General features: G+C 38.2%; 1 protein-coding gene across 1 annotated transcript in view; it reads left to right on the forward strand.

Annotated features, from left to right (window-relative positions):
• Window positions 1-12,540, forward strand: part of LOC136832500 (uncharacterized) — a 548,606-nt gene that overhangs the window by 359,943 nt on the left and 176,123 nt on the right. The window lies entirely within an intron of this gene.

The following is a 12,540-nucleotide window of genomic DNA, read 5'->3' on the forward strand; positions in this document are numbered from 1 at the left end:
AGTTATAGTACCTGTTGTCTTTGATTAACATGCTTAAGATCGCTTCAGTTTTCTCCTCAGAATTCAAGGACTGGTAAAGTCTATATTTCTGAGTCTCCTGTAGGGGCGTGTTTTGCGCCGTCAGCTCGCCTCATGTGGTGCACTGTAGGCATTAATTATGGGTCTTTGTAGCTTCCCTTCGGCCCTTAGCTGCAACCTTTTTGAGTCGTTTTAATGTACCTCCGTTCATGATCTCTTCCTTCTGACTTTCCAACCTCTCTAACAATTGATTCATAGTGCAACTGCTTTGAGGTTTTCCTCCTGTTACACCTTTCAGACCTTCTTACTGTCAATTTCCTTTCAGCGCGTTGATTGACCTCGTAGGTCCCAGCGCTTGGCTTTTGGCCCAAATTCTGTAGTCTGTTCTGTAATCTATTCTACGAAGATACATTAGATTCTGAAAACTTGAAATACGCCAGAACTCTAGAGATATATTTTTCTTATTAACATACCTCCAAACATTAGCCCTTTCTCTCTTTATCTTACAGGTAAATATTAACCATAGGACTGAGTAATTGTCTCGTTAGCCTAAACGTAGCCAGTCAACCTCTCTCTCTCTCTCTCTCTCTCTCTCTCTCTCTCTCTCTCTCTCTCTCTCTCTCTCTCTCTCTCTCTCTCTCTCTCATTTGCATAGAAACAGATCATTAACCCGAACTTACTGGTATGAATCCGTGCAAATCATCAACATGAAGGCACGTACATTTTATGAATTACCTTCTTTCATTAACGAATGCCAAATACCATATTTTCTCTCGCAAACGGACCAGACCATAAACCAGGTGATAATCACGTTTGTCGCAGAGATATGCAGGCAGACAATAGCTACTCTCTCGCGGCAGCTCACGTTCACAGATTAAACCAAGGAACGGAATTACACACCTGTACCCTTCATTAACTTGCTGGCAGGTGTTGGTCTCATAAGCAGTGGTGTTCATCTTGTCTTCATTTCCATGAGAGTAGGCGTGGTTTGCTCTGCCTCGTTGTGCATGGAAGTATCAACAGCTGAAAGCTAGTGACAGCTTGGCTAAATGCCCTCTCTCTCTCTCTCTCTCTCTCTCTCTCTCTCTCTCTCTCTCTCTCTCTCTCTCTCTCTCTCAGTGACCTTGACCAAAAACGTATACCGTGGACGAGAATGCTAGAGTTTGAAAGAGTTCGATATCTCTCTCTCTCTCTCTCTCTCTCTCTCTCTCTCTCACACACACACACACAGTGACCTTGACCAAAACTGTATACCATGAACGAGAATGCTAGAATTTGAAAGAGTTCGATCTCTCTCTCTCTCTCTCTCTCTCTCTCTCTCTCTCTCTCTCTCTCTCTCTCTCAGAACAAGGGAATTAACTCATTAACTCATTAACTCGTGGGTTAAAACATGCAATCTCCTGATTTAGATATGGACAAGTGGTAACCCTGCATATCTTACTGGTATGCTAGCCCATATTACTCAACCTTTGAAGTAAGATAAAACATTAACTGTGATAAAACATTAACTGAGAACCTGTTTGATAAGCCGGTGACTATTAAAATTATATAGATGACTGCAACATTTTATTTTCAAGCACATAATTCACAAGCAAACACGAAACACTTTCAAGTGCATGAAAGTCCCATTAGCACGAGAGTGTTATGCATGAAAGTAACCTGACCTTTTATGTTATCAGCAAATAAGTTTTCCGGAGTGTGACCTGACCTGACGGCAAACGGGAGATAAACGCAGGTCATGTAGTCCTTTTACTCTTAGGGCATAATCATCGGGGTTTCTCTCATTTGAATATGGGCCAGTTTAACGTCTTTTCTTTTATTATAAGTGTAGATTATGCCCTTAAGGCCTGTGTTTTTCTTTTAAAAATGTAAACAGTACAATGAAAAAAAAAATGATAAAATTATTTTAATAACCGTAAAATTTTTGTCTCCTAAACCTTTTTTCCTTCATTACAGTTCTATGGATATTTGGGATATTTTTCTTCTGCAATAAAAAATATCCATGCCATATTAACCCCAAAACGTTATTAATTCCCCTACATGTTCCATCTACGTATAATGGGCGCACTGTAAACACCAACACCCCTCGTTACCTTTTCTGACACAAACAAGCGTCTGAGTCTCAGGTGTACCCGTATGTCACATTAAATTGCAACCATATATTAGCCTCGGAACGGAGGCGCCTTACCTTAATCTCGCATTAGCATACAAACATTCCTCAAGGCCCCGTGAGGTCCCTTTAATCTCATTAAAATTCTGTCAAACTGTTGCTCAAGGACAGGAGGGAATTGCTTTGTTTTTTGTCAACATGCAGTGGGAAAAACTGTAAGAATGTGGAGAATTAGGGAGTTGAGAGTTCATGGCGCGTGGCCTCTTTTATTGACAAGGATCTGATGCATGTAGGTGTTAAAATCCAAACGCAGTAGTTTCTCTCTAACGATAAAACTACACCTTATTCCCCTGGTCGCTGCCAGCTGGGATGTATTCTAACCTAACCTAACCTAACATTCCCTTCTAACCTAATCTTGACCAAGGGGGCCATATTCGTTTTAAATTGGATGGAGGGTATAAGCTAAAAATACGTTCATGAAAAAGTACATACGTGATAAAACCCAAAAAAGATTTATGAATGCCTATTTGCGAAGGTTAACATTTAAAACCAAACATCAACTCAAAACAGGGACTTTATGAAGAAAAAATAGAAATTTAGAAATTCCATTTAAGAATTCTTGCACAATTGCAGAGCATTAATACTGAACTATTGCGTTTTCTAACAGTTTGATCTGAATACCACAAACCAATATAGAAACGTATCGTTCTGGAATTATTTTAGTCACTGAGTTGCAATTATAAAGGAAAGTAAAATATACATCTCTAATAAAGCACTGGAAACCCATCACTGGCGGACGGACAGCTCACTGGAAAAGAAAAACAGATATTCGAATCAGATCGGGCTTTTCAATGACATCCATTACAATCTGCAGGAACGAGGCCATTCCCCAGGTCTAATTCGCTATTAGAATCCAAAACACAGGCTGCGCGCGACCGGGTCTTGCAAAAATCAATCCCGGTAATGTAATCCGCGAGATTTAGGGCCGGCTGTAATGACGAAAAATTACCATTTTCTTCGGCCCACGGCTGCGCCACGGCTCGGGGAATTGTTTTCCCGTTTCATGACGAAGTGCCGGCCCGATAGCCCATCGGTAGGACCCATCATTCACGTTCTAACTGTCCGTGTGACTGGGGTGAGCGTGGGTGGTCGAATGTTTCGCTCAGAAGAGTGGTTTGCTCGATTTTCGTTTGCGTTTTCCACTTTCACTTACGGTTATTATAGTCATGTATGTGAGGTTCAAGGTAGTTATCGTTAATCTTTATTGTCACTGGATCAATAATTGTGCTTTGGTAATGCTGTAAATGTGATGTATAAATTATATTTTAACAGTTTTCCTTATATACATGTATTCATGGGCTAGCAACTTTGTTCCTAGATACTTGCTCAGAACCGGAAGGCAATGCTCCTCTATATCCCTGTAATACATTTAAAATACTTTTTGTTTATATATATATATATATATATATATATATATATATATATATATATATATATATATATATATATATATATATATATATATGATTTATGTCTTTTGTACGTATTTCTTTGGGCATTTGATAGGGATTTCTTCATGCTGTTAGCTATTTTTTTATTTCCTTTATTCATCTTAACTGAATCTGATATCCGCTGATATTTCACCAGGAGTTATACAATAAATCATTTTCCGTTCTCACACTGAACTTCTGTAAATTTAGAATGTTTCTGTAAGTTTTAACTCCACAGAACATGAATAGCGGCTGTAGTACAACATCACTTTTGTCTGTGGAATATTTGCAGATTTCATAACTGTTAATCAGATATTCACACACCGCGCACGATACCCGTGATTTAAATCACAATGTCGTATCATCTCAACACATTATCCACGGCTGCGTCCGAATGGACACGGCTTATTTAAATTTTAGATTTCCGTCCGAAATATATTCCGCGCGCTGTAACAGGCATTAAGAGAAATAAAAACCTCCCATTATACTACAATTACGCAAGAGTTCACAAATGAATGATCCCTCTCAGGATAAAACTGGTCTCTGGACTGTTTTTTTGATTCTGACCAAAGGGAATTTACTCGGCACAATTGAATCAGCGGACATTACCTGCGGATTTGGGCCCTTTTGATTTTTTCTTTTGCTGTATAAAAAGACAATAGCATAGTAAAGAGAGAGAGAGAGAGAAAAAAAAAAAGAGGGAGATAGCTGCTTATAGAAAGTGCTGGTCTTATTCTGTGTGTTTTGTCACTTGTTGAGTTTTTATATTAATGTGCGTTTTCAAGGTATGCATGTATGTATATATACATGTATAAACATATATGAATATATACGTATATATATTTATATATGTATGTGTATGTATGTATGTATATATATATATATATATATATATATATATATATATATATATATATATATATATATATATATATATATATATATATATATATATATATATATATACATACACCTCACTGTAACTTCAGTTGATAAATGTAAAGAATATTCAGACAATTATAGAAAATAAAACAATCGTAATAGAAGGACCTGATTTTGTATTTTTGTTATATATATATAATATATATGTATATATACTAGTGTAATAAACGATTGTATCTAATGGGCGACCGCAAAATTGTACTAAAATCTTATGATTTTATTCGAAATATCTTTTGAAATGACCGCCGGACTAAATCCCTGGATCTCCCACGAATTCAAAAGGTGTGATGCATAATACCTGCTTACTGTTATTTTCCTTTATTTTTTCCTTCCAGTAAAAACAAAATATGTCACTTGTAAATGTTATCCAAGTTGTATCGGAAATTTACATGAAAATTTAATATGACGATAATTTCACGAGTCATCTCTTCAGCAAAATAATGAGAGTTGCTTTCTTGGCTTTGATATTTACTCTCATTTATTTATTTATTTTATTTATATATTTTTTTATTTTCTGCTCGTGGTGGTTGTAACAAATGCATATGTGATGGTAAGTGCATTTTCCACACCTATCAATGCATAGTAAATATAGGAAGAGCAAGTATGCAGCAAACATATGAACCTCTGTACATTTTGTAAACTTCTGACCTAAACCATATCAAAGCACAACATATTCTTCAAAGTTTCTATGGATATAAATGTACTAAACGGCTAAATATTGTTTACCAAATACCAGTACCTTTCAGAGAACTCAGATACTTTATTTGAAAGCTAATGGATAAGCTTTATTAGGAAGAACGAGAGGGGTAAACATTTGTCGATGTCCAGTCGCTCGAAAAAAGTAATGGGACCGACTCTAACAATATTGATTTAGTCGGTTGTATATGTTTGCCGATGAAAAATGAACGGTCTGGATGTAGTGCAGCATTAGAGCAGCCAAGGATGCGAAATTGCTGGCTATTGTTTGTCAGACACACGGTACAAAACGAGGTATGCCCGTTGTTACCTCTCTCTCTCTCTCTCTCTCTCTCTCTCTCTCTCTCTCTCTCAGGTCTGTGTGTACTAAGGCTGACAGTGCTCTATCGCCCTCTGTTCATTTGTGCAATGGTGTCTTCAAGGTGTGTTATTTTCCACCTTTTAGCCTCTTCGTTATTGGTCTATTCATTATATGCAGATGATTCTACTCTTCACAAGAGCTCTCACCCTTTACTGCCCAGCTGTGTTCAGAAGCTCAGTATGAATTTCTCTTTACCTTGCATAATGATGTAGATGAAATCTACTCCTTTTCTAATAATTTCAAGATAAATTTCTTTATCAAATATTCCCCGTCGTTTCAATAGTTTTTGAAAATCAGGAACTAAGCCTTTCATGTACATCAGTATTTTTGGCTTCCAAAAGTAGTACCTTAAGATTATAGGCCACGTAAAATCTGTTTTTAAGAAAGGGGGTATGTTCTCTAGGTACCACTAATTTTAATAAGCAGTTCCTTTAGATCTTTAGATTTGTGTGTAGCTTTCACATTCTCGCAAAGAATTTTCTTTGCATACCACATTGGGTATTGCATACCACATTGGGTATTGTTCTCGAGCGGATGTAAAACAGATTTTTCTTTCTTATTGCATATATGAGACTTCGCTTTGTAACAGCTGTTGTGTGGTGAGCACTCTTGCTCTGCGCTTCTGAAGTGCTGAACTTTCATCGTGCCGTATTTCATCCAGACTGTCTCGTCATAAGAGGCACGATTGTTCTTATTCAAGAAAGGAAATGCATTAGCATATTTTTTGGCAGCATTGAAACCTCACTTGGGTAATAATTTATTTCTGGGTAGGTTTTCAACAACAACAAAAAGATGCCAGGCAGTTTCATAGGGCAAAACAGCCTTTGTTTATGTAGAAATGAGGGTGTGCAGAACGCGTTACTTGTGAAGCAATTGTCAGATGTTTCGGATCGCAGGAAAATAAACTGTGTATGACACATATGATCTTAGAGAAGGTTATAAAGATGCAAAGTGCAGAGTTTGAGAATATGTTACAAGTGAGGAGCTGCAGCAAAATTTCATCTAAGAATTTGCAGTGGCTTATTTGCTGCAGAAGCAGGTCTTTGACCCAATAATAATTTTATGAATGGCGCGAGAGTTAAGTCGTGTGAAAAGCAGAAATATAATCGAACCCTTGATAAGACAGGTTTTAAAGGGAGAGTAGAATGGATGACCTTTTGTGGAAGAAAAGGTATTCAATGTTGTTAACAAAAAGAAGTGGCAGAGACTGATGTTGAGAAGTGGAAAGAATTTTTAAGAGGAGGGAGTTGAAGTGAATGTTAGTAAGGATAATAGAAGGTAAGAAAGTGGTGACTTAGGAATGGATGGGGGAAGAAAGGAGAAGTAAATGTTGCAGGTGATGGCAACACGAAAAATTGCGAAGTGGTTAATAAAGAAAGTTATTCAAGTTCTGGAAAATATGAAAAGTGTCCATAAGGAAAATAAGCCACATGAAGGAATTGCTGAGACAGTTCTTCAACACAGAAGTTTCATGGCTCACTGTGCATAAAATATAAATGTAAACAGTAGAATTGAAATATAATTTTCTGTAATAGACGAAGAGTAAGAAAACTCGAAAGAGTAATACATCGTGGCAACAGGCTTCAAGCAGGTCCAAGGTAAATCAGACCATTTAGCGATGGTTTGGTCATGTAGGGGGAAAGGCTGGTTGATTTACAAAGTCGTGTAGTATTCAGGAAACGCGAAAAGGCTCGCAAAATAAGGGCGAAGGGAGGAATACGTGTGAAGAAAGACCAAGACATCTGCTGGGGAGGTCGTTGTACACTTAATATCGTATTGAAAAGAGGAATGAAAAAGGGGACCTTTCTATTTTCGTCTGGTATCGCTCACATGGGAATATAAAACTCTGAATATTGTATGATTGTAAATCCCAGATGCCTGGTAATCTTGTGAGGCTAAGATTTCGGTAGGGAATAGCTATAATTTCTCTCACTATCCCAAGTATCATTCATACCCTTTATAGAAATAATCATAACAGTATTAAACAATATTATGATAAAAATCAGTCATCACACTATCACAAGTTTCATTCATACCCTTTATAGAAATAATCATAACAGTATTAAATAGTTTTATGATAAAAATCAGTCATCACACTATCACAAGTTTCATTCATATCCTCTGTAGTAATAATCATAACAATATTGTTTTATGATAAAAATCAGTCATCACACTATCACAGGTTTCATTCATCTTTATAGAAATAATCATAACAGTATTAAACAATTTTATGATAAAAATAGTCATACTATAAGGTTTCATTCATACCCTTTATAGAAATAATCATAACACTGTTAAACAATTTTATGATAAAAATCAGTCATCACACTATCACAGGTTTCATTCATACCCTTTATAGAAATAATCATAACAGCATTAAACAATTTTATGATAAAAATCAGTCGCTACCAACTTGATACTTAGGTTATTTCACCGAGCAAATAAAATCGGGAGACTCTTGAGACCGAAATGCATGAATGACGATGCGGGACGATCATTCTCCTCCTTCAGCTCCTCGTCTGAAGCCGACTGTCACGTGATGCCATCTATTGGTAAATTAGAGAAGGATTGAAAATCAATACCCTACCTCAGGATGAATTTTCAGGCGTGACGCAGCAGATGTGATAGACTATTTGCTAGCAAAATAGTCGTGCGAGCTGTGTGTATGTTTGGGTACGTTTGTATGTGTGCATGTATATATATATACATATATATTTATGTATATATATATATGTATGTATGTATATATATATGTATATATATATGTATGTATATATACATACAGTATATATATATATTTATATATTGCGATAGGTTTGAATATGTTTTCCAATCAAATATTTATCCACAAATATCCGTTAATTATGGATTCAATACACCTTCGCAATACTTGCACCCAAAAAGAATTATGTATGATAAGTGCATGTATCCTGACCAGACTCTAAACTTATGCTCTTTTGGGTATGGGCATGGGAAAATGACCTAAAACACCCATGCTCTAACCAAAAAGACGTAGGTTCGAATCCTGGTCAGGTTAGTTACACGAATCAGAATTATCTATTTACCTTTAGATATGTTGTTCCCAGGTTATACTGAATTCGGTATCAATGGGTTATTTGTAGCTAAATATATATATATATATTAAGTATAAAAATGCTTTTTGTAAGATTAGTGAAAAAATTATCATAGGTGTTTCTTATATTACAGTATACCAAAGTGTATATAGCTTTAAAGATACTATAAGTTTTTGGTAAACTTTGCAACTACAAGTATCGTTAGAAGAATGTGAAATGAACTCCGTTCATCAAAGGGAACTTATTCGATTTCTAATGTCGATGGTAAGATGCTTATTCAATTCCATCCATCTTAATTTCCGAATAAAACGAAGGGAAGACTGCAGATATATGCTAACGGAACATAGTATTGAACCCTGGAATACAATTATTAGAAAATGAGTCAAGAAACGTAGGAGATGGAAATGCAATACACCAGTTAAAAAAAAAGAAAAAGAAAATGGTGATAATGATTTGAACGACCGGATGAAATGACGATAGGGCGTCTCTCACTTACCATTTCCGATAGCAGTTAATGAACTGATGTTTAAGAATTACTACTGAAAGAGAGGTTGGAATATTAAAGAGTGCACACTAAGCAATTTTTTTTATGCATGAAATTTGCCTAATTCATGTCGTCAGGTCACGTTCAGTTTTGCCGTCTTGTAATTTTTAAATTAGTATCGGTTGTGGTGTCGTGTGTTTTTCCATTTTCTGCTTTTGCTTTGAAGGTATTAGATTATGCAAATATACTTAATTAATATTTATGTCTCTAGCGCACTACAGTCAAGTGGGGTTGTACTTTCCTGGTGAAGAAGCGTACAGACGTTTTTGATTGATAAGCTGTCATCTACACTTAAAGATAACATAGCGAGGCGTTTATCATATGAAGCGTGTGGATCCCATGTGGAAATATTGGTATTAGATGTTAATTTAATGTGAATGGTGTTCCTTAAGAAAGATCTAACATCTTGTAAAGCCAAACAGCTTCGTTACTGGTGGACATTGGCTTGAAGAACACGGTTCTCGGTGCCCTTGAAGAGATGTCAGAGTAAGACGTCACTTTTCTGAGAGATTTAGCTAGAAAGAGAGAAATCTAGAGACGAAGGTAAGAAGTCTTGATTTACTGCAAAATGAAGAAGTCTCTGGGCAACAGAAAGCTGGTGTAAGATGTCCATGACATCAAGTAATCTCCCAGCTGCTGGTAGTGCCGTCAGTGCATCACACACGGTACACTGCAGGCATTGCCTAAGGTTCTTGGCAGCGTCCCTTCGGTTCCTAGCTGTAACCCCTTTCATTCCTTTTACTATACCTTCACTCATATTCCCTTTCTCCCACCTTATTTTCCACCCTCTCCTAACATTGGTTCAACATTATTCTCAGCGCTGAGTGACCTCTTAGGTCCCAGCACTTCGCCTTTGGCCTAAATTTCATATTCCAGTTTCAATCAAATGTTTCTCTTAGGAGAATTAAGTTTTTTTTTGTATTTCATTCTGAAGGAAGTTTCGGGTATTATCAAAGTTGTCCTTCGTTTCTTTTCTGGGAGCCACAGTACGAAGGGCTCTCCGGAGCATCTGTCCCTACACGCTTGTCTGAAAGTTGTAATGGCTTGTTTAAATTATCCTTCAGAGAGAGAGAGAGAGAGGGAGAGAGAACTTCCGTCTTCAAATGTCTATTATCTTAGAAAATGATTTCACTTTTCCGTACCCGCGGAAAACTACAATCATTGTTTTCCATTTTTTTTTTCTTTAGTGTTCAGTCTTGCAAATCTTTTTTTCACATGAACTTTTTTCTTCGAGATTTTCACATGTTTATTGAACTGTTCAAAATTTCATTGCTCTCATGATTGCACATGTTTATTGCACATGTTTATTGCACATGTTCATTGCACATGTTTATTGCACATGTTTATCTACATCGCCGCGGCACCGTTGACCCCTCGGAGACCCCTTACTGCGCCCCAATTTCGGAAGCTTCGTCTCTTCCGTCAGTGCCATTTATAACCCCTCTTGAACTCTTCGTACCTGTAATGGAAGAATTATGCCCGTTTCTGCGAAGACAATGGCTTTTGGACCCCGCTGCCGGAAATTTGGGAAATAAAGATTAGATTTTTTTTGGGGGGTCATCGCTGCTCTTGTGAACTGTTTTTGCTTAATCTCTTTACTAATGGAGGTAGTGATGGTATTGATGATGAAGCAGGAATGAATTTTGCGACTAATTCAGTCATATGTGTGTGTGAGAGAGAGAGAGAGAGAGAGAGAGAGGTCGGACAGTCTTTCCAAGAATATGAGGTTGTGCCTGAAGAAGGTTAATTTTTTTTTTTTTCATATTTTAAAACTGCATCTTTGAAAGAGAAGCCTCTCTCTCTCTCTCTCTCTCTCTCTCTCTCTCTCTCTCTCTCTCTCTCTCTCTCTCTCCTTAACCTTGAAAGAGCCTTCACCTTGCTGCCCAAAACTGTCCTTATGTTCTCTCAATTCCTTGTGTGCAGCAGACTCTTCCTTCTACAACTAGTTTTCCAAAACAGTGATTTCTCCCTGCCAGCTGTTTTTGACGTTTATGCTGTTTGTCGCCCCCCCCCCCTTTCCTTCTCTCCTCCCCTTTCTTCGTTTCTCCTTCCTGCTTTTATTCGTTTTCCACTTTTCTCTCCTTCTGTGTCTTCCTTTTTTTCTTCGTGTTGCTTCTTCCTGTTTTTATTCGTTCTTACATTTTTCTTCTTCCTCGTGACCTTCGATTTTGTCTTTGTAGAAGGTTGATGCTGTGGAGGACGATGACTCCACAGCAGCTGCGGTGACGGTTTGCGAAATGTCCCCCCGTGTGTTCTGTATAGTCGAGACTCAACACCAAAAAAAAAAAAAGAGTTGTCATTTAAATGAGAATCAATACTTCAGTCTTTCCCTATTAGCCGCCATTGGAGTAACGTTTTCGGAAGTGATGTTTCACCGGATAGTCAAGTCCTCCTCCTCCTCCTCCTCCTCCTCCTCCTCCTCCTTCTTCCTGGAGGTGCCTCTCTCTCTCTCTCTCTCTCTCTCTCTCTCTCTCTCTCTCTGTTTTGGGGGATGGTTCTGCCAGGGGCGACCCGATAGACGGAGGAGTTCTTTTTCTCTCCTTATTTTCCTCGGGATGGCGAAGGATGTGTCCCTCGCGTCTCCACCGTGTTCGTCGTCGACGTCCTTGCATGGACGAAGGATTTCCTCCTCCTCCTTCTTCTTCTTTTCTTTTATTCCTGCTGTTGTCGTTGATGGTATCTTTGGAGACGATCAAACGAGACCTCTGAAAAGACGAAAATTGAGGACCCAATTACGGAATGAATGTGAACATAACGTGCATAAAGTTAAGTACAAAAGCGTCGGGAAAAAAACGAGGGGAAAAAAAAACTTGTTTTTTTTCTATTTTTTTCCGGGGAAAGGAAGGCCATGGGCGGTTGGGGGGGGGACAAGTTTTTCGGGGGAGGGTTACAGGATAAGGAAGAATCAAAGGGCGCAAGCGTTGGAACCGCGAAGTTACTGATTGGGAAGCCGGCTTGCTGGTAGTGCCTCTGCAGTGCCAGATGTACCATGACAACCACAAACGTTTTCTCGATGGCGATGCCCCTTCTGGCACTGTCCTCTGGCCCTGGGCACTCGCATTGATCAGCCCTTCGGAGATCCAAGTTCGAATTTGAGGAAAAACCCCGTCTTCTTGGCCATTCAGACCACGCTGCCGAGATTCGCCGGACTTCGGATGCTTAGGAACGACAGTTTGACTTTAACGCGTACGATATCGGTTACTAGGACATCTGGCAACAGTAGGATTTGGAGGAGGTGGTTAAGGGGGAGGGGTGAGGGGGAAGAGAGAAAGAGAGAGAGAGGGAGAGAGCAACAGATAGAGGGA

This window comes from Macrobrachium rosenbergii, chromosome 50, assembly GCF_040412425.1.
Source record: "Macrobrachium rosenbergii isolate ZJJX-2024 chromosome 50, ASM4041242v1, whole genome shotgun sequence".
Classification (NCBI taxonomy): domain Eukaryota; kingdom Metazoa; phylum Arthropoda; class Malacostraca; order Decapoda; family Palaemonidae; genus Macrobrachium; species Macrobrachium rosenbergii.